This window comes from Palaemon carinicauda, chromosome 33 (assembly GCF_036898095.1).
Source record: "Palaemon carinicauda isolate YSFRI2023 chromosome 33, ASM3689809v2, whole genome shotgun sequence".
Classification (NCBI taxonomy): domain Eukaryota; kingdom Metazoa; phylum Arthropoda; class Malacostraca; order Decapoda; family Palaemonidae; genus Palaemon; species Palaemon carinicauda.
Genome location: NC_090757.1, coordinates 11,668,161 through 11,691,776, shown reverse-complemented (window position 1 = coordinate 11,691,776; position 23,616 = coordinate 11,668,161). Strand labels below are relative to the sequence as shown.

General features: G+C 45.1%; 1 long non-coding RNA gene across 1 annotated transcript in view; it reads right to left on the bottom strand.

Moving 5' to 3' along the window:
- The window catches only part of LOC137625847 (uncharacterized), a 33,658-nt gene extending 12,539 nt beyond the window's left edge, over positions 1-21,119 (bottom strand). The window contains exon 1 of the long non-coding RNA XR_011040923.1: positions 20,986-21,119. This is a non-coding gene — a long non-coding RNA (uncharacterized lncRNA). The remainder of the gene's footprint in view (positions 1-20,985) is intronic.
- Positions 21,120-23,616: the final 2,497 nt, after the last annotated feature.

Genomic DNA, 23,616 nt, shown 5'->3' with positions numbered 1-23,616 from the left:
TTGGTATTGGCCACAATCCCTCTGTATAATTGAAAAATATTTACAGCTCTCCCCATTGGTAGAATAGCTGAACTGTGTAGCAATCCTACACACTGACTGCTGCCCTCTAAGAGGTGGGACTAAATTTTTTATCGTCTTCCAGTTATTGACTATGAGAACCTTTTGTGGGGAGTGGATCAAATATGACAAATTCGAAGATAATTTGTATTTTTCCTAACCATACAAACCTTAGCTATTTACATAGGGTTTCCTTTCGGCGTAGCTGAAATGATGAGCCATAAAGTTTTAACGAGGGTTTAACTACCCCTGCACTAGTTAGGGGGGGTAGGGGAGTGGTAGCTAGCTACCCCTCCCCCCTCCACACACCGGTGAACTGCTTCACTTCACTTAGAGGTAGGACTTGTCTCGGGGGACAGGGCTGGCGGGCAAATATGTGTAAATAGCTAAGGTTTGTATGATTAGGAAAAATACAAATTATCTGAATTTGTCATTTGTTCCGTAACCGAAATACAAACCATGCTATTTACATAGGGTGACTTACCCTTCGGCAGGGTGGAAAGTCCCCAGCCTTACTGGCTTTGGCTTACCCGGGGACTCAGAATCTGAGTGCACAGCACCTCAAGAAAAAGAGTCCCTGTACCTCACAAGTTTGATGCTATGCAAGAAACGAGGGGCCTACATAAGTGTGTGTGGAGAGAAGAAGTGTGACTCATCCTAGGAAGTTGACCTGAAGTCCTTTATATGGAATTCCAGGCTAGGACATCCCCATACCACCTCGTCAGGGTATGGGGGACGCGACAGTATTGTACTTAATACTAGAAACACAAGGAAGTATGGTTTACCTGCAGAGGTTTGAGGTCAGCTATACAGAGACCCAGGATGCTGCATTCCCCAAGAGAGGGGAGGATGAAGAAAGAAGTAAGGGCCAGACATACTTTTTCATTCACGCAGACTAAAACCGGGTAACAGTGCCCTCAACCATCTGCTACTTGTCCAATAAGGAGCCGGAGGTTAGACCAATAGAAAAGGTATCGAGGCTCCTGTGGGTCACGTCCTGCAGGTAGTGGGCTGTGAAAGTCGTCTGACGGTTCCAGACTCCCGCTTGTAGAACCTGCGTCACAGAGAAGTTTCTCTTGAAGGCCAAGGACGCGGCGATGCCCCTGACATCATGTGCCCTAGGGTGACGTGATGGAGGAGGGTCAGGATTCAGGGCGTGATGGATGGTCCGCCGAATCCAGGCTGAGATGGTGTTCTTGGTGACCCTCCTCTTCGTCCTACCAGTGCTCACAAACAGAGCTTGCACGTGGGGACGGGCTGCAGCTGTTCTCTTCAGATAACGCCTCAGACTTCTCACTGGGCAGAATAGCAGATGGTCTGGGTCATCTGTTACAGAGCGGAGACTTACAACCCTGAAGGAGTCGAACCGTGGGTCCGGAATCCAGGGTTCTGAGTCTTAGCAACAAACTCAGGGACGAACTTGAACGTTACCTCCCCCCATCCCCTGGAATAGACGACGTCGTATGAGAGACCATGAAGTTCACTGACTCGCTTAGCTGAAGCCAGAGCGAGCAGGAAAACCGTCTTCCAAGTCAGGTGTTGGTCAGAGGCCTGGCGTAATGGTTCGAATGGAGGTCTCTTCAGAGCCCTGTGAACCCAAACCACGTTCCAAGGAGGCGGTCTCACTTCCGACTGAGGGCAGGTAAGCTCGTAGCTACGTATGAGTAGAGAAAGTTCCAGCGAGGAGGAAATGTCTATTCCTTTCAGCCTGAAGGCAAGGCTTAAGGCTGAGCGATAGCCTTTCACCGCCGAGACTGAAAGGCGCATTTCCTCCCGCACATGAACGAGGAACTTTGCTATTGCTGGAATAGAGGCATCGTGGGGAGAGATGCCCCTCCCACGACACCAACCACAGAAGACTCTCCACTTCGCCTGGTAGACACCTGCGGATGACTTTCGCAGGTGTGGAGACATACTTTCCGCAACTTGTTGCGAAAAGCCTCTCTCAGAGAGGAGACGCTGGATAGTCACCAGGAGTGAAGCCGAAGCGAGGCTACGGCTTTGTGGAAGATGTTGCAATGTGGTTGTCTGAGTAGCTCGTGTCGTTGGGGAAGCTCTCTCGGGGGTTGCGTCAGGAGCTGCAGAAGGTCCGGAAACCACTCTGCATGATGCCATAGCGGAGCTATTAAGGTCATCGACAGGTTGACCGATAGTCTGGTCTTGTTGAGCACCCATCTCATCAGACAGAACGGTGGGAAGGCGTAGACATCGATGTTGTCCCACCGTTGTTGGAAGGCATCTTGCCAGAGTGCCTTGGGGTCCGGGACTGGGGAGCAGCTTGAAATTCAAGGCTGTCGCGAATAAGTCCACTGTCGGGGAACCCCACAAAGTCAGGACTTGGTTGGCTACTAAAGGATCCAAAGACCACTCGGTACTCGCTATCTGCGAAGCTCTGCTCAGATTGTTGGCGAGCACATTCCTTTTCCCAGGAATGAAGCGCGCTGATAGACGTATCGAGTGGACTTCGGTCCATCTCAGTATCTCTACTGCGAGATGGGATAGCTGTTGTGAAAAGGTACCTCCCTGCTTGTTGATATAAGCCACTACTGTGGTGTTGTCACTCATCACCACCACAGAGTGGTCCGCCAGGGTCTGTTGGAATTGTTGAAGGGCCCGAGAAACGGCCTTCAGCTCTAGCAGGTTGATGTGGAGGTACTTTTCTGATTCTGACCATAGGCCTCAGGCCCTCTGGTTAAGAACGTGGGCCCCCACCCTTCTTTTGAGTCGTCCGAAAACAACATCAAATCCGGGGGAAGGACGAGAAGATCCACTCCATTTCGGAGGTTGTCATCGGCCAGCCACCACCGCAGGTCCTATAGAGACCGGGAAGTCCGGGGAATCGTTGCCTTGATCCCACCGGGACTTGAGCCGCCACTGCAGAGATCTCATCCAGAGGCGGCCGTTGGGAACTAGACGGGACAGGGAGGCTAGGTGACCTAACAGACGTAACCACGATTGGGCTGGAAGATCTTCTCGACTGAGAAAAGGTTTTGCAACCAACCTCAGCCTTGCTATCCTGTTGTCTGATGGAAAGGCTTTGTGGAGATCGGTGTCTAAAAACATGCCTAGATATACCAGTCGTTGTGTCGGGAGCAGAGAGGACTTCTCGAGATTTACCAAGATCCCTAGATCTTGACAAATTCCCAGAAGCCTGTCTTGGTGTCGAAGAAGGGTCGACTCCGAGTCTGCCAGGATCAGCCAGTCGTCCAGATAACGAAGGAGACGAATGCCGTTCCTGTGCGTCCATGAAGATATCAGTGTGAAAACACTGGTGAACACCCGAAACACAGCACCTTGAACTGGTAGATCTTGTTGTCTAGGCTGAAACGTAGGTACTTCCTGGAAGACGGATGGATTGGGATCTGGAAGTACGCGCCCTTCAGATCGAGTGTGCACATGAAGTCTTGCGGTCTCACTGCAAGTCTGACCCTGTCTGCTGTCTCCATGCTGAACGAAGTTTGCTTGACAAACTTGTTCAGAGCTGAGAGGTCGATGACGGGTCTCCAGCCTCCAGACGCCTTCTTTACAAGAAAGAGTCGACTGAAGAAGCCTGGGGAGCCATCCACGACCTCCTGGAGAGCATCCTTCTTGAGCATGGTCTCGACTTCTGCCCGAAGGGCTAGCCCCTTTACCGATCCCGTGGCATAGGAGCTCAACGACACTGGATTCGCTCTCAGGGGAGGTAGAGATGAAATGAACGGGACGCGATATCCTTGTCCGACCACAGAGGTCGTCCAGGAATCGGCCCCGAGTTGCTGCCACCTGAGCACGCAACTTTGAAGGCATCCCCCCACAGGTGGACACGTAGGGGGATTGCCAATCCTAGCGCTTGCGGCCTCGGCTGCTCCTTCTAGGATTTTTGCCTCCCCTGGAGGACTTTGTGCCCCTCTTGTCTTTGACAGGAAAGGGCTGCGGTTTAGACATCTTAGTCTTAGCTGCCGGAGCCTGCTTCGGTGTATTGCGAGGCTGCTGCTGTTGTTGAGGAGCTGGAGGCTTGTAGGGCCGGGATGTCAGGGCCTTCTGGAGGAGCGAATCTCGACTCGTTTTCCTCCACCTCTCAGCAGTCCATTCTACATCCTTGGGCTCGAACAGGCTTCCTCCAAGGATGGAGGAGTATCTGAGCTTGCTGACATCCATCGCGGGGACCTTCGGGTGAAATCTCTCGGTCACCGTGTCACGGCACTTGAGGACCAAGTTGGCCCACAGGTTAGTGACTTGGTGAGCTAGAAACTCGATAGATCGAGTTCCCGAGAGGAGGAAGGTCTCCAGGGCCTTCCTATTGCTCTCCTTGGACAAGTCCTCAGAGCGCAATAGGATGCCCAAAGATCCTAGCCAGACATCCAGCCACAAAGTGGCCTGCATGGCACACTTCGCGACCTTCTCCTGACTTAGGACCTCTACCGCGGTGAATGTCACCTGCCGGGCATTGAGTTTCTCCACAGAGAGACCCCTGGTGAGCTCTTCCACGGAGTGGTGCAGGGGAAGAGTTAAACAAGGCTCCTCCGTGATCTCAAAGTACCTCCTCTGCTGTACACGAGGAGGTGGGAGGAGCTTGTTCCCGGCAGTAGAACGGCTCGAGGAGGCAAGATCGTAGATCTGGCCCTCGACCTTGTCCCTGGCACTCTTCATCCCTTGGGACCAGGGCAGGGCTGCACTGGTCTTGGGGGTCTTCTGAGTGCCATAAACTTGGTCCAGGACCGTATCCTTGCCTTCGCGAGGGGCGGTCTCGGGATCCTTGAAACTATTGAGTTGCCTCATTAGTCCAAGGACCTGCCAGAAGGCATGTTCCGATTCTCGTTGCTCTCCTCCTTGAGGGCTGGCAGCTAAATCTCCTGTCCCCATTGGCTCTTCATGGGGAGAAACGAGGACGTTCTCCCGGGGAAAGGCTGACTCTGGACGAAACCTTGAAGATGACTTAGGTAACGTCTTGGAGTCCTTGGGTTCCCTCCTAGGAGGGATACAGGACTCCAGCTAAGTGGTCTGGAAGGTACTTCCTACGCGGGACGTTCCTCCTCCTTGAGGTGGGGTTTCTCCCATTGGTGCTGTGGGAGAGTGTCTCACCTTGCTGGACTCTCCCGAGGACGGAAAAGGTTCGTTCACAGGAGAAGGAGAAAACGTCTGCGAAGGGGAAGGGGCCTTCCCGACGGACCTCTTGGGAGCCAGCTTAACCCGGGGAGAAGTCACCGCGAAGTCCACTCCTCTCTTTCTCTTCAGCGGGGGCGAGGGAGCCTTTGGTTTCAGTCCCAGATCAGCGAGAGCTGGCTTCATAGCCTGTACCACCGCTTTAATCAGGGAACCGAATCAAGGCTGACGGCTGACTGACGCAGCGTCAGGGACTCCCCCTGGAGGAAAGGGGATCGGTTGATCCTTCGGAGTGGATACTACAGGACCTGTCTGAAAAGAAACGGTGGAAGAAGAAAGTTGTCCGGACCTCTCTGAAGACTCGTTTTGTTCCTGGACGCGTGCTTGACGCTTCCGTGAAGGAGATCGCAAGGATGACCTGAAAGTATGCGGGCCTGGTGCCTCGCAAGGTTGGGCGTGCTGCAAAACCCCGCGGAAATCGCGCTGGAGTTCGTGGTGTTGCTCGCGCGATGGGCGGATAGCTGGTTCGCGCTGGCGGTCGCGCGACGGAAGGATCGCTGATTCGCGCGACCGTGGGGTCGCACGCGGGCGACCGTTGGAGCGTGGAGACAAGGGCGCGGCCTCATGAGGGCGTGTAGGCGAACGGGCGCGTAAGCGAGCAGGCGAGGGTGTGCAAGAAAGCACAGGCGAACGGGAGCGCGTGGGTGATCGCTGGCGATCAGGAGAGTGATGAAGCGTAGGCGAACGATGTGGCCTAGGCGATGTCAGGCACATTGGCGAGTGATGTCGAGCTGGCGAGCCGGCGAGCGACGGCGCGTTGGCGATCGATGACACATGGAACGCATAGGAGGCCGTCCGCATATCGGAAAGTTAGCGCGAGAACGGGTCAGAGCCCTATGGCGATCAAAAGCGTGGGCGCGATGGCGCATTGGTGAATGCTGAAGGTCTTGATGGTGACGTCTCGTGGGCGGGCTCAGGAATTGGTTCGTGGGGGCGCGGGAGAGTATGCACTTTAGTGTGCGCTGGAGACTGGAAAGCAGGCGGTGACCGTCGCGTAGGGGAATGGTGACGAGGCAAAGGAACAATGTCCTTGCCAGCGCCTAGATCCAAAGATAGTGGGCGTGCTGGCCGCGTAGCAGGAACTGGGCAGCGCTCAGGAGACTGTTGACGCGCAGGGCGCGCAGTAGGGGCTGAAGTGCGCGGGTGCGTAGGCGATCACTGTGCAGGTTAGCACTGGTGAGCAGGCGAAAGCTGGTGAGCAGGAGAGCGCCGATGAGTAGGATAGCACTGGCGAATAGGGGCGCGTCGGCGATCAGGAGAGCGCTGATGAACAGGAGAGCGCTGACGCTCAGGAGAGCGCTGATGATCAGGAGGTGCTGGCAAGAAGAGTCTGACGACTCATCTGCCGTAGAGCGCTTGCGAGCAGGGTGCCGACTAGCAGGAGAGCGCTGGCGAGCAGGTGAGCGCTGACGAGCAGGAGAGCGCTGGCGAGCAGGAGAGCGCTGGCGAACAGGAGATCGCTGGCGAAAAAGAGAGCACTGACGAGAAGAGTCAGGAGACTCTACAGCAGGAGAGCGCTGGCGAGCAGGAGAGCGCTGACGGGCAGGAGAGCACTGGCGATCAGGAGAGCGGTGGCGCTTGCGCGCTTCAGACGGGCGCACAGGTATAACCTGACGCGGAAGGGCCTCACCCACATCGTGGGGGAGGTCCTTCTGCCCCGAAGGGACCGGAGCTTGCAGATGCAAGGGAGATCTGGCAGGCACAGGCGATCGCGACCGATCAGCAGAGAGGTCCAGAGGAGCTGCTGTAACGGTCTGCTCCCGACGAGAAGAATCCTCCGCAGGGGACGACGAAGATGACCCGAAGAGTAGACGCCTCCTGGCTCCCTTATAAGGAGAAGGAAGGCCTCGGCGACGAAGTGGAGGGCGAGCCTTACGGCGAAGGTGACCACGTGGTAGGGAATCAGCATCGTCGGTCCTCCGAAGAGGAGTCTCTGTCAGTGCACTCTCCCGAGGGGGAGCAACACTCGCAGGAGAGACCGTAGGACCCAGCTTCCCCCTCGAAGGATGTTCGGAGGAGGACCCTGGGCCTTCAGCAGCAACAACAACAGTATCAATAGGGGTTTGGCCCGACCCGTCAGACGCCTCTGTCACAACAACGTCGTCAATAGCCAAAGGATCTACCTCTGGTATTACCGGCGATTGTTGGACAGCTGCCCCTAACTGGATCAGATCAAACAGGGCTTCCTTGGAGGGCGAGCCCTTAAGCCCCAAGGAAGTTCAAAGCTGAAAAAGATCATTATTAGACACTGTCTGATCATAGTCCACAAAATCAAAAAAATCCTCCCCCAGTGGAGGAGGGGAACTGCCTCGCTATGGGAGGCAACGCCCTCTCCCACACACCGAGTTTGGGAACAAGAAGGGCCTACGCTATCGTTCGGCGTCCTCTCACGAGAGACCGAACGAACGTAGCTTCGGAGGAGGTTCGGGCCACGGAAGAAGAGTCCTTGGAGCCTTCCTTCCCCTGGTGGGAAGAACGGTTTCTCTTAGAACTCTTCTTACGCCGCCGCGCAAACCTCTCCCACTGGGAGGTAGGCCACTCCCGACATTCAATACACAGATTATCACTACTACACCGTTGACCTCGACACTGCGGGAAAAGGGAGTGAGGGTCTGTCTCGATCGCCGACATAAAGGTTCTGCAGGGGCGATCGGGAAGTCCAGGGCATTTCCGCATGATGGAAAACAAAGGTAGAGGCCAACTTCAAACAAACACACACTAGAAGAAAAAGCAAACAAATTAAGGCTGTCAATATGCGAGGACGGGACAGAGCAACTGTCATCGTCCGAGCCAAAAGTGAAGTGAAGCAGTTCACCGGCGTGTGGAGGGGGAAGGGGTAGCTAGCTACTACTCCCCTACCCCCCCCAACTAGTGCGGGGGTAGTTAAACCCTCGTTAAAACTTTATGGCTCGTCATTTCAGCTATGCTGAAAGGAAACCCTATGTAAATAACGTGGTTTGTATTTCGGTTACGAAACAATTATGAATTTAGACTCGACACTATGGCCCAAAGCTGAGGCTTGTAAATATCCCTTCAGCACCCAAGTCATCTAGGGGAGAAAACCCAGCAGATACACTATGAAGACAAATTTGGGAGAGGTTGGACAGCAAGAGGAAAGTAAGAAATCAGGAATGGAAGTGAAGTACAAGGATGTCAAGAAAGTGCAGTTTGGGATGAAAGAACACAGAAAAGACCCTAGTGATGCAGTGCAGTAATGGCTACCATTATCCCGTTTGGAGTTGGGAAGAAAGGAGAAAATGCTGCTAATGCCTGAATATTGAAACAATTACGTTTTGTTTTTTTTAAAGTGATTTGTATTTTTCAAAAGACAAACCTAAGTCATGACTTCACAACCACTGGAATAGATGGTAAAATTTTAACAAGGTAGTTATAGCTACTAGCGGGTAAGATCTGTCAACCTGTCAGTTAGCTAGACACCCACTTTTGATCTTGAGCCTGATACTAGCCGGAAGGTTGAGATAGAAAATGTAACTAAATGACGCAGGGTTGTACAGTATACAGTAGTTATGAAAAATGCAAATTACTTCTAAATTTTGTTATTTGTTCCTGCACGAATGCCAACCATTTGTCCGTTAATGGGAGACTCGTCTTTATTAGGGAAGGAGTCCCTATTAACCAAAATTTGACTGGTACAACTTTCCCCAGACATCAGCACAAGGCCCCGTATAGGTGTAAAGGTGATGACTCCTGCCATCCTTTGAATGGTCTGAGCTTGGAGATGTCACAGGTAGTAGTTTAGGCCCATACCAAGTGTAAATAGTAAAGGGTCATAGGAAAAGCTATATCATTGTACAGGATATGTTGTCCAAATGTATATGCATTATAAAAAATAGGTTTGCATGCATTCTATCCATCCTCTCAAATTGTCCTACCTCATGAGTGACACAGGTTCTTGCATAAAGGTTGCTCAATTATGAAGCATCTGTCATCCAGTCCAGCTTATAACGGCCACGACTGCTGCACCCAAAAGAGATGGGCAGAAAGAAGAATAGAAAGCCAGGAACTCTACCTTTCATTCTAGGCTTATGTCAGAACCACCATCTTAGACGAGATGTTGTTTTCTTTTGAAGGAGGTACGCTGCATTCACAAAACTTATGAACAGCCACCACAATACCAAGGGTAAAGCTATACAAGGACGCGGGGGTTGAAGGTTGTCTGGCCTTTCCAGACTCCTGGCTTCAAAACCTGTGCCAATGACAGATTCATCCTGAAAGATAGAGTAGAGACAATTCACCGAACTTCATGAATTCTTGCCAAAGATGGCCCGTCAATACCCTTGTTGGTCGAAGGCTAGGCATGTTTAATGGTTTCATGAAGCCAGAATGAAACTTTTCTTGGATACCTTTTTCTTGGTCCTGCTGGTGCTCCGGACTAAAAAGCCTATGTCGTTTTCAGGTAATGCCATTGAACACATAGGACAGGTTAATCATCCTGATTCTTACTGGATGCCTCTTTCAGAGAAGAGCTGGAGGAGTCAAACTTGTTATCATGAACCACTGGGTTCTGGGTCTTGGCCAAGAACTAAGGAACTACATTAGAGGATACCTCCTCCTATCCCTCAGAATGACTTGTCACATGAAGCTCACCATCTAACTTTGCCGATGCCAATGATCAACAAAAAGACAGTTTTCAGTATCAGACCCCAGTCTAATGCCCATCTCAAAACCTTATAAAGGGGATGCATAAGGGATGTGAGAATACATATCATATCCCACTGGTAAGGTAAGGGGTCTGAAATCCTGGCCTGGGTGGCCAAAACTACTTGAAGCTCTTCATGTTCATAGACAGTTCCTAAGTGGAGGAAAGGCCTAAGCACTTCAGCAGTTTGAAGACCTGGCACAAGGCTGAGCAATAGCCTTTCATAGCAGAGCATGAGAGGAGCTTCTCTCGGTGAAAGACAAGGAGAAAATAAGCTGCTAATTACAGAGGCTCTGACTGGAGAAGTATCCCTTCTATAACACCAATTGCAGAAAATAGCCCACTTTCCCAGGTAGTCAGCTGCAGAGGACCTTCATAGCTATCCAGACATTTGAGTAATGCCTCGCTTAAAGCCTTTTGCACAGAGATGCTGGACTGTCTCCACCTGTGAAATCCAAAGGACTCCATTAAGTAATGGTACCTCTGAAGGTGGAATTGACAAGAGAAGTGGGCCATTGGGTAGTTCTTTTGGCACCTTGACAAGGAGCATCAGCAGATCTATATACCATTCACCATGCAGCCACCACGGTCATCCTGAGACCTAATATTGCCAACAACCTTTTGACTAACTGACGAATCAGGAAGAAGGGAGGAAGAGCATAGGCATTTAGGTTGTCCAATGGGTCTGGAACAAGGAGCAGAACAGCGGGAGTTTCCTGTTTCACCATATGACAAACAAGTCAATCACCAGTGATTCCCCCCAACCCCGAAAACAGGAACCACGACAAACATAAAAACTTTCATTTCAGGTTATGCCATAGAGCACATAGGATAGGTTAGTCATCCTGATTCTTCCTGGATGTCTCTTGCAGAGAAGAGATAGAGACAGACTCAAACTTAGTATCGTGGACCATTGGGTTCTGGGTCTTGGCCACGAACTAAGGAACTAAAGTACTCTACTTCTATCCCTCAAAATGATTTGTCACATGAAGCTCACCATATAACTTTGCTGATGCGAAAGGTTAACAAAAAGACAGTCTTCTGAGTCAGATCCCTTTCTAATGCCCATCTCAAAACCTTAGGGGAAGGGGTCTGAAATCCTGGCTTGGGTGGGCAAGACTACTTGAAGCTCTTCGCGTACATTGACAGTTCCCATGAGGAGGAATGGCATAAGCACTTCAGTTTGAAGATCTGGCACAAGGCTGAGCAATAGCCTTTCATAGCAGAGCATGAGAGAAGCTTCTCTCCATGAAAGAAGACGAGAAAATCAACTGCTAATTACAGAGGTCTCAGCTGCTAATTACAGAGAAGCTCTGACTGGAGAAGTATCCCTTTTAAACCACCAATCGCAGAAAATAGCCCACTTTCCCAGGTATACAGCTGCAGAGGACCCTTGTAGCTATCCATACATCTGTGCAGTGCCTTGCAGAAAGCCTTTTGCATAGAGATGCTGGACTGTCTTCACCTGTGAAGTGCAAAGTATTTCATTAAGTAATGGTACCTCTGAAGGTGGAATTGACAAGAGAAGAGAGGGCCATCGGGTAGTTCCTTCGCCATCTTGACAAGAAGCATCAGAAGATCTAAGTACCATTCAACATGAGGACACAAGGGTCATCCTGAGACCCAATATTGCCAACAACCTGTTGACTGATTGACAATTCAGGCAGAAGGGAGGAAGAGCATAGGCATTTAGGTTACACAAAGGGTCTGGAACAGGGAGCAGAACAGTGGAAGTTTCCAGTTATGCCATGTGACAAATAAGTCAAGAATCAGTGTTCCCCCAGAAAGCTAGAAACCATGCTGCCATGCAATGATGTAGGAATCATTCCGAACATAAATCTACCCCTGGTAACTGAAAGTGTCTGCTAAAACATTACTCTTGCCAGGAATAAGCCTCTTAGACAGATCTAAGAATTGGCCACTACCCTGATGTACACCTGCTCCGTCAACTCGCAAAGACATGTAGTCCTATCAAACTGTTGGAACACTATCAAACTGTAGGAAAGCTTGCAGTACTAGGATTGTTGCTTGCTTTTCCAACTGGTTGATTTCTATCTGGGGACCACACACCAGAGGCAACTTGATTCCTTAGGTGTGCATCCCACTCCTAATTGGATACGTCTGAGAACAGAAGCATTTCTGAGGATGGGGAGTTGAGTGGAACTTCCATGTTGAGGTTTTTATTTTTCAGCCATCAGAAAGGATCGCCCCCTACCTATTGTTCCACTGGAAGGGATATCCCTGGTTGCTGACCAGTGATGCTTCAGACACTACTGAAGCGACTGCTGGTGGAGATTCCTGTGTAGAATAAGTTTCTCTGAAGAAAGATGTCCAAGAAGACATGACCACCACCAGCCAAGATTTATTTGAACAGGTGCAAGAGTGCCAGCTCTGAGGCAACTGATGTGATCATTAGATAGACACTCACAGCCATTTTTATAACCATACCCAGGTATTTCATCTTTTCGGGTACCAGACTCGATTTTCCCCGATTGACCACCCTAGCGACAAAAGGAAAGTATCCTCTTGATCCTGAAGCAACTGTCTCTCAGAAAGACAAGGATCAGCTTGTCTTTGAGATACCTCAGAGGACATATCCCTTTATCCCTTTTAAGTCAGAACATGCTGAGAACAGAGTGAACACTTGGGGAACAAAGCAAAGCACAGGACTTTGAACTGGAAGCACAGATACTTTCTGTAGAATTGATGATCAGGTAGTTTAAAATACATGTACTTCAGGTCTACCGATATCATGAAGTCTTCCACTCTAAAAGCAGATTGTATGGTACTTACTGTCTCCATAGTGAGCGGAGTTTGATAACCAGTGTTCAGCAGAAAGAGATCAATGACTGATCTCCACCCCTCGGTTAACTTCTCCCCCCAAGGAAGTGTCAATTGTAGAAACTTGAAGAACCATGTCAAACAATTTTGAATGCATTCTTCTTCTTTATTTTTGCCTGTGTTGCTACAACCAGAGCTTTTACCAATTTCAATGGGTAAGCACAGAGGCAATTTTTTGGATCTCGACCAATCTTCTCTCACTCACCTTAATACTAGCCAATTATTCAGATTCCAAAGGACCTTTATCCTTAACACATGTAACAACCTTGTTTGCCAAAGCCATGACCCTAGTGGAGACCTGTTCAGGTATGCTAAATTTAAACAAAAGCACTTGAACTGAAACACCTTGCCTTGACAAACAAACCTTTAGATACTTCCTTTAATCTGGAAGGATGCACGTCAAAATAAGTATCAGATAAGTCTACCAAAAGCATTATTTCTGGGCTCCTCCTGTGCCGCCCAGTGAAATGCTCCTTTAGCACCATTTCTAAGGTATATAACTGCTATATATTACCAGAGAAAAAAATTGCATAGGAATGCCAGGTTGAACCCAGCTCGCTCACCTATATAAGGTGTCGGTATAATACTGGGGCGTGATAGTTCACAACCAGAAGTCTCGCACCATTTAGATACCTGTATCTCCTCTTCAAAACCCCCGCCACAGCGAGGTGCCGATCAACACTACTACCACTAACCTAACCCACGCCAGTGACGTCACTCCTTTATAGCACAGCATTCCTTGAACATTTGTATATTTTTCTTTTCGGTGTTTTCGTTCATATCTCATGTCTTTGTGCAGATGGCGGATTCCCTGGTCTCCCCATCTAAGTTAAGTACCAGATCTATGAGTTTTGAGCTTTTGGGGGTAGCATTGCCATTAATTTTAATTTTATTCGAGGTTTTAATTTTTCCTCTTGTCAGACCGCTTGCGGCTCCCTTGCTGGCTTGCTACCGCCTTCGCTCGTTGTTTTTCGTTTCGAACCTTATTTTGGAGGTTTTTCTCACCGATTACACCTCATCATTGTGCTTTGGATATTATTTTGATGTTTTGATGTTATACTACGTATCATAGTTTTGAACTCGGTTGGCAAGCCTGCCTTCGGGCACGGTCTACTGTAGTTGGTTTCGCTACCGCATTAAGTGTTTACAGTGAACCCTCGTTTATCGCGGTAGATAGGTTCCAGATGCGGGCGCGATAGGTGAAAATCCGCGAAGTAGTGACATCATATTTACATATTTATTTAACATGTATATTCGGACTTTTAAAACCTTCCCTTGTACGTAGTACTGTTAACAAACCACCCTTTAATGTACAGAACACTTAATGCATGTACTACAGCACCCTAAACTAAAACAGGCACAAATATTAAAGGCGATTTTATATCATGCGTTTCCTAAACACTTAAAAAGCACGATAAAAAATGGCAACCAATGTTTTGTTTACGTTCATCTCTGATCATAATGAAGAAACAAACTCATTTAGTGTACCGTACACATATATGTATAGGTTAGTTTTTGCATCGATTATATTGATTATACAGTACTGTATGTTGATTTTTTTATTACCAATGTTTTAGTTTACGTATTTTTCTTAGGACTTCCAAATGAAATGTTTTTCTTTATGACGCCACCTGAAACGACGGCGTGTACGCTCAGTAAACAACCACGCTCAGAACAAACAAGGCATTTAACGCGCATGATGATAGTGATAAATAATGATACAGTACATACAGTATTTACAGTAAAAGCATTTACAAAATATGTTACCTTACAAATATAAATTATACAGTATTGTACATAGCAAAGCAGGAAAACAATTTACGAGAGAGAGAGAGAGAGAGAGAGAGAGAGAGAGAGAGAGAGAGAGAGAGAGAGAGAGAGAGAGAGAGAGAGAGAGATTGTTTTACGTACGTAAATGTAAATTTTAAACAAAAAAAATATGATAGGTTACAACATGTAGACTTTTAAAACCTTCCCTTTAACTCAATGCATACAGTACGTACAGTACTAAACTATAAAACAGGCACAAATACAGTTTTAGAATGTACAGTAAGAATATTAAAGTAAAAAATAAAGATTGTTACTGTACTCACCACGAAAGAAGTTGAAGAAAAACTTGAATGGTGATGGCGATGAATTTGCTGCACAGTAGAAATGATGATGATGAAGCTGATGATGTGTTCTACTGTGCAGCCAATGATAGTATTTTACGTCTCTTCAGACGGAGGTGTCTTTTCCTGGGACACCTCTTCAACTTCTTCCTGGGAAACTTCTTCAATTTCTTCCGAAGGCATACTAGCAGGAGGAACTGGCTCTTTTTTGCAAGGCTGGAAGAACATTGTGATCGGAAGTTGTTGCCGCTGCTTCTTTTTTCGATCCAAGAGCATTTTGTAGGGAGTCATGTCTTCATCGATCTTGTTGCAGAATTGCATCGAGCGAACCATATCCTCGTCCCACTCTTGCAACATTTCTTTCAACTCCTTCGCATGGTTGCAGGTCTTGGCAAGCCGTTCTAATGTTAAGCCCGTTTCTTCGACATTTTCTTGGGTCTCTTCCTGGGTATCACTCTCTTCTTCATTTGCCGATTTCGTCAGGTCTTCGAGGTCTGCGTCAGTTAGGGGCTGGGAATGGCAGTCCAACAACTCGTCGACGTCTTCAGTCGTCATGTCGCCAAACCCGTCACCTCCAATTATGGCAGCCAACTGCACAGATTTCCGTATTGCAGAGTGTTGGATTTCCGACGGAGTAAATCCCTTGTCGTCGTAGACAATATCGGGCCACAACTTCTTCCAGCTCGCATTCACGGTTGCAGGTTTCATCTCTTGAAGTGCCTTCTGAATATTCTGCAGGCACGTGGCTATGGTGTACTGCCGCCAGTACGCCTTCAAGTTAAAATCTTCATCCTCGTCATCTTGGGCAGCATCCACACACGCAACGAGGTCCGCCAAGGTGTTCTTCGTGTAGAGGGCCTTGAACGCCCTGATAACCCCCTGGTCCATCGGTTGAATTAATGACGTGGTGTTGGGTGGCAGGAACTCAACCTGAATGCCCTCATGCGACAGGTCAGTTGCGTGTCCACCAGCGTTATCCATAAGGAGAAGGATCTTGAATGGCAAGCCCTTCTCTAAGAGATATTTGCTGACTTGCGGGATAAAACACTGATGGAACCAGTTGGAGGTCAGCATCTTCGTAATCCATGCTTTTTGATTATGCATCCAGTACACGGGAAGGAGATTCTTATTTTTATTTTTCAAAGCGCGAGGATTTTTCGACTTATAAATAAGCCCCGGCTTTAACAAAAATCCAGCAGCATTGCCACACATCACGAGGGTAACGCGATCCTTGAATGCTTTAAAGCCAGAGGCTTTGGCTTCCTCTTTGAACAGGAAAGTTCGCGACGGCATTCTCTTCCAAAACAAGCCAGTCTCATCCATATTAAAGACTTGTTCCGGCTTGTATCCACCTTCGGCGATAATATTCTTGAACGTCTGGTTCACGTAAGTTTCAGCAGCGGCAGTGTCAGCGGAAGCAGACTCCCCATGCAGGGAAACGCTTTTCAGGGCGAAGCGTTTCTGAAACTTCGCGAACCATCCTTTGCTTGCGGAAAAACGTTTCTGAGGCTGGGAATCAGTGGATGTCCCTGGTTGAGGATCATCTGCATCATCATCATCTTCAGCATGGTTGCCGTCGTCGTCTTTAGGTTCCTTTGCAGCAAAATTCTCATATAAGCTCAAAGCCTTTGTTTGGATGGTGTTCGTATCCAACGCTATGTTCTTCTTCCGGCAGTCGGCAATCCACACAGCTAAAGCACCTTCCATGCGTACGATCGTTTTATTACGCGTTGTAACGCCTCGCTTCGCTGATCTGCTAAAGGTGATTGCAGCCGTCTTTCTAATGTTCGCCTCGTCCTTCTTGATATAGCGAACAGTAGATTCGTTGATGCCAAAATGGCGGCCGGCGGCCGCGTAACTTCTACCATCTTTTAACATGTCGAGAAGCATAACCTTCTCAGCTATCGTCATCATCCTTCGGTGGCGCTTAGGCTCACTACCAGCCTTAAGAGAAGCAGAACGCTTGGGAGCCATTACAGTAGGATTTACAGTAACAAAAAGTTCAACTTAAAAAAGTCGCACACAGCACAGATTCACACACTTAAGAACGTCTACTCAGCGATACGCGGTAACAGAGAGTGGACGATCCAGCCCCGCGAGAACTTTGATGCTGCGGGTAGGAGATGCGGGCAAAACACCAATCACAGGCTAGATAACAAAACTTGAGTTCTGATTCGTCATCTATCAGCGCTTGAACCAATCACAACCCGTCTTACAGTACTATGATGCGTTGGTTACCTACTCATAGAAGATGCCCCGCGCATACCGAACGTACGTAGATTAAGTAAATACCGTAATAATAATAAATAATGATAATAATACTGTACAGTAATAATAATAATGATAATAATAATAACAATAATAATTTTATTAACAACAACGACAATAATAATAATAACAATAATAATAATACAGCTTTACGTACGCTATTTTACGCCTCTCTCTCTCTCTCTCTCTCTCTCTCTCTCTCTCTCTCTCTCTCTCATACGCTTATTCGAAATGTGATTTTTGCAACAAAGAATATTATTGGATGCAGTACTACGTACGTATACATACAAAAGATTCATGGAAAAGAAGCACATCCATTACAGTACACACCATTCTAATATGGTATGACTGCATCTGATTTGCGTTTCATGTTCGATTTAATTTTACTACGTACTGTATACAGTACTGAATTATCGTATGATCACATTCTCTTTTCGTGTTTTATTTCTTTCTGTGCTGAATTATATATCATATGTAATGCAATGAACAATCAGTAAGAACAGATATTACTAATTACAGTATTAATGGAATTACAGGTAACAAAATATCGTATTTGGTTGTCTTCAGATTTCGCGGTATTTTCGAATTTTCCGGAAAATCCGCGATATGTATATATATATGGGTTATGGGAAAACCCCGCGAAGTGGTGAATCCGCGATTGTCGAACCGCGAAGTAGCGAGGGTTCACTGTATATGATTATATTATTGATATTATATATTGATCTTATTAATAAATTATTGCGATTACCATCTAGTCTAGTTATCGCTTAGTTTGAGTGGGACTCTCGCAGGCCAGTTGTTATTTTATTCGTTTTCCTACCGTTCGGCATCTACCCGAGGTAGAAGTTATGCTGGTATCCCTGTTCAGCGCGACTCCTCCCCGCTCTGGAGGGCTGCCCGCTATTATCCCCCTGCCATTCCCTTGCGTCCTCTCTTACTAATTTTAAGTTACGCATGCCTTATAAACCTGTTCAATGTGTTATATCATTTTACATTATTTTACACTATTTTATTGCTCGTTCCGTTTATGATCATTCCGTTTTACTTACGTGGTTTCATCGGTCAGGTTGGTACTCCTGTCCTCCCTCATGTCCACGTGATCGCCTCCTGCCCCCTCATTGGCTAGTTCTCGTTGCCCCTTTCCCCCATTATCGCCAATTCAGGGATTCCTCTCGTCTCTCAACGCTGTGTGAGCGGTTTGGCATTACGGATCGAGTCCTCTCGTACCTCAGCCTTTCCACCACCTCCTTCCCCTCCCCTCAAACCATCCCTTCCTGGGATACCTTATGACTTACTAGTTGGTACCGAGAACATCCACTGGGGTTTCAGTCTAGTATATTCACTCTCATGCCTTGTCGTAGCCTTTTTCCCCCGCCGCTCTGATTGGCCATCGGTGGGCCAGGGGGGGGGGGGGCTTGGTTGTGTATTGGTTATGTTTCGTTATGTACTGTATTAGTTTAGTTTCTACTATAACATAGAAATTTTGTTCGTGGGGTATCACGGAAGAGCGGATATTTGTTGTTATATTATTTATTGTCGGTGTTCGTTTGGGTTCTTGTGACTGGCGGGGAGTCATTGAACCCCTTCCTCCCTCCCCTTTCGACTCCCCCTACCCCGGTAGGCATGTTACAACCCCCGGGTCTCTCCTAGTTGTCTCCCCGGAGCCAACAGGTAGCATGTTATTATAACATGTTATTATAACATTTTTATCCTATACTTCCCTAGTAACGACGGGATAGTATATCTCCTACTATGACAATATTATTTCATTGAATGATCATATCTAATTACGGAATTGTTTAACAGGTAGCATGTTATTATAAGGTAGCATGTTATTATAACCCCTTTTTTATTCTATACCTCCCCGGTAGTGACGGGATAGTATATTCCTCGCTATGACAATATTATTTCATTGATAATCTTAACTTATTACGGAATTGTTTCAACAATGTCAGTTAATTTATGATAAGTTTTTCCCCGGTTACTATACCGGTCCGAAATTTTGTTCATAGCCTTTTGTCCTGGTTTCATATCGGTCTATTTTAAGAGTTCGGAGCACCCGGATCTTTTTAGGTTACTAACCTATTATGGGATACTCATGTATCTGTATTTTTATTCTATACTTCCCCGGTAGCGACGGGATAGTATATTTCTCGCTGACAATATTATTTCATTGATAATCTTTACTTATTACGGAAATGTTTTAACAATGTCAGTTAATTTATGATAAGTTTTTTCCTTCGTCAAAATCCCTTTCCTAAGCACTACCAAAAGAAGTTTCCATGGAAAAATATTTTACTAATAGAAACTTATTCAGCTTTGAAACATCCAATACCAAATAACCAGCCACAAAAGGCAAGGATAGGGCCTTGGGTTGTAAAGACTGACCTCTTCCACTGGCCCCTTGAAATACAAGTTTTTGTTTCTTGGCATAAATTTCAAGACTTGCTGACATTGTCCTTTTATGATTGTAGATAGACTGACTGGTTAAGGGAATAGCACAGGGAAGAAGATCAATGGTAAGTAATATTTCTCTCGGATGGTAGGTAATATTTCTCAGAACACCCATGGAAACTGCAAATCCAGTTGTCAAGGAATTGAGAAACTAAATCCCATTAGAGATCATACAGCTAACAGCTGATTGTCAACCTGTGAAACCTATTCCCTCTTGTCCTGGCAGCGAATCAGGTCCTGACATAAATTCTTCTACACCCTGTTCTGGGACAAAATGTCTATTCTCTAGAGCATGTCCATCCTCTGCTGTGGTCAACCTGGCTGTAGTAGCTGAAACCCACAAAGGCCGCTGGCTGGCTATCCGGCCTTGTAGCCCTTGCAAGCAAAGAGAACTGTCTTCAGAGAGAAACCAGATCCAGAATCCTAGCCAGCGTGTCCACCTTCAAAAGAGGACCCATCACAGAAGACATCAGCTCATGCTTATGGCTGGCTTATATAGAGGTTTCAGAATGCAATTTCTAAAGATTGGAGTCAACTCAGATAACAAAACTGTGAGTGTAAACTCTAGACATTTCATGAGTGTTACACAAGGAAGCCATAACACTACTGGGGAGAGCTGTAGAAATCTTTTCTTTATATCTAGTTTGTGGCTATCACCACCTGTTAGGGGATAGCTTTGAACTTTCGGATGATTCATTGAAATATTTTAAACCCATTTATGCTGTAGGTTAATGTATCCATTTACCCGAGAAGCAATAATCCAAAATAAAATACCTATTTCTGAAAAAAGGGATAATTTATATGACAGATCATTGTGCTAAGAGGGTTCAAGAGATCTGTTAAAGTTTCTTTTTTTTTATAACTATCAAGGATCATATACGTAGGTACAATAATTATAACTAGTCATGGGACTACATTTCTATCATATCTTTATCTAGCTTTATTGCTTTTCCATTATGATTACTGTTTCTATGCAATATCAGAGATCCAAAATAATACACTAAAACAACCTTTTGAAAAAGAATTACATGATTTCTACTAAAGATAGAACAACTACTAAAATTTGAAAATTATAATGTGTAAGCCTGAAGTTTAGAAGAAAGTACCTTAGATTTCCAAGAATTAATACTATGATATAAAGTAAAGAATTTTGGCTCTAACATTATGAAATTCCGAAAATTCTGGAGGTATGGCTGGGATTTCTCTAACACACACGGCATTCAATTTTAAAGAAAGAGCTAATTAATGAATATATCAACATTGTCTACTATTAAAAGGAAAGGATGTATGGAATATCTGAAAGACTATAAGAAAAATTACATCTTGAATCTGACTTGAACTTGATAAAAAAAATCAAAATACTGAACTTCGAGATGATTAATATGATGAAATAAAAGATGAAATGAAGCAGTTTGAACACTTGCATACTGAATCAAGTTACACAATGCTTACCAATATCTGTGACCTTGTTAGATTAAGCTGGCATTGTGCCGATACGATTGCTCTTTTCAGCAGCCGGTTGACAAATGACGCCCAACAGTGCCCGGTTCCATAATAATGCCAGATGTCGAAATACCTAAAATGACAATTCTGTCTGAACTAATAGACAATATTGTAGTTTGATTTTCTTAGGAGTGCGTACTGAAGACATTTCTAAGGTCATCCAACAACCAACACAGTAAATAAGCACATACAAATAAAGTAAATAAATTTTCGTAAAGGAGAACCCAAAGTGTAAATACTTTCGTCATGTAACAGCCAACAAACTTTTCTGTCAAACATCTTTGAAAAATAGCAAATGAATCCTATTTATCCTTCTTACATCTCCACATATAACATGTTAAAAGCTCATTTATGCTCTAAATGAAGCGGACTGGTAATTTGACCTGTTTATAACAATGAATATGGCACAGATATATTATAATGAATTAGCTTACATAGCATAATTAGGGATTTTGAACCAATTTTCTTGTATAATAAATAAGAATATTTTTCTTTGAACCAATTTTCTTGTATAATAAATAAGAATATTTTTCTTTGAACCAATTTTCTTGTATAATAAATAAGAATATTTTTCTTTGAACCAATTTTATTGTATAATAAATAAGAATATTTTTCTTTGAACCAATTTTATTGTATAATAAATAAGAATATTTTTCTTTGAACCAATTTTATTGTATAATAAATAAGAATATTTTTCTTCCAAGTTGTTCAAGTTACAGGACAAAATCATGGACCATCATATACTGTACTATTTGGAATAAAAAAAATCAAAGATTTTTTTTTTATCAAATGAATATCTCATTGCAAGGGAGAAAGAATACAAGTAATTCGATGCTCACTTTTCCAAAACTGATAATTAGTGTTACAAATCCTAAATGAATGATATAATAATTCAGTTTGAAGAATAAAGCTTAACATAAAGAAAATTAAATAATCAAACAGAACATTAAGCAAAACAGTGTGTTTATCCAGAATAGTATTATTATTATTATTATTATTATTATTATTATTATTATTATTATTATTATTATTATTATTATTACTATTATTATTATTATGAAAATTTAAACCAAAACCCAACTATGATAACCCCGAAGGAAAGGCCGAAGCACCAGCAAATTTTATCAAACTGTACAGGAGGATATTTATATAACTGTTTATCATAAAAGATCATTCTTTAGTATTATTATCACTATTATTAGTATTAGAAGTATTAGTAGATTTAATAGTAGAATGGAACAACCAGAAGCCTTACTAATATCTTTAATTTAATGTTGGCACTCTTTTAGAAATACTTTATTCTGATAGTTTATTCTTCTTTCGTAGTTAATTTAGTTTATAGTTTCCTTTCCTCACTTGGCTATTTTCCCCGTTGGAGCCCTTGGGCTTAAAACATCTTTCTTTTCCAACTATAGTTATAGACTAACTTGTAATAATGATAATTGTAGGGCTATAACTTTTAGTCTGAGAGCGGCCCCCCCCCCCCCCCCCACCAAGACAAGCTCCGGCCAATCTGGAACGAACGAACGAACAAATAATAATAATAATAATAATAATATCGTATTATTATTATTATTATCATTATTATTATTATTATTATTATTATTATTATTAGTAGTAGTAGTAGTAGTAGTAGTAGTAGTAGTAGTAGTAGTAGTAGTATCTTTTAAAACTAGACACAGAAAGAGCAATAACCAAAACCAAGACGAAAGAGAGAAATCAAAGGATATTTCGGATCCCTCTCTCCTTTCCTGCCGGATCATAGATTTCAAATCCCCTTCATGGGGATTCAAGGACACACATCCTCATTCGTTGGGGATGTCATCCCGCTGACAGATGCCTGGCGCTCTCCCTCTGTCCAGCCCTAACATTGACCGAAGGACATTTGTGGCTTCCTGCTTTGACTTCTGACCTAGTGGCACTTGCTATCTTTGTTTCTGGGAGTTCACACAAGTGTCTCTATAACGTCGAATTATAAAATAAAAATTGTATTATATAATTTGTTCTTGAAAAACTATTGGAGAAATTTCTACTATTTCTACAAGTTTTCATGTCTGGATTTCCTTTACAGAATTTGACCTATATGGCCCATGATTTATTACGGAATAAAATTTAACGCTCTTTTATTTCTTTGAAGAAAATCATGGAAGTTATCCTTCAAAAAGATCAAAATCAAGGGAAATCTCAAATGCCACGGATTATATGCCACAAAACAGACTTATGCCGACCCTTCCATGCATATGTGTTCAAGTCAGACTGTCCTTGTGCTATGTGTGCATGTCAGATTGCCATTGTGCTATGATTTCAAGTCAGACTGTCAATGTGCTATGTGTGCATGTCAGATTGCAATTGTGCTATGATTTCATGTCAGATTGTCATTGTACTATGAACTCAAGTCAGACTGCCATTGTGCTATGAGTTAAAGTCAGACTGCCACTGTGCTATGTGTACATGTCAGACTGCCATTGTGCTATGTGTACAAGCCAGACTGCCATTGTACTACGAGCTCAAGTCAGACTGCCATTGTGCCATGTGTACATATCAAACTGCCACTGTGCTATGAGTTCAAGTCAGACTGTC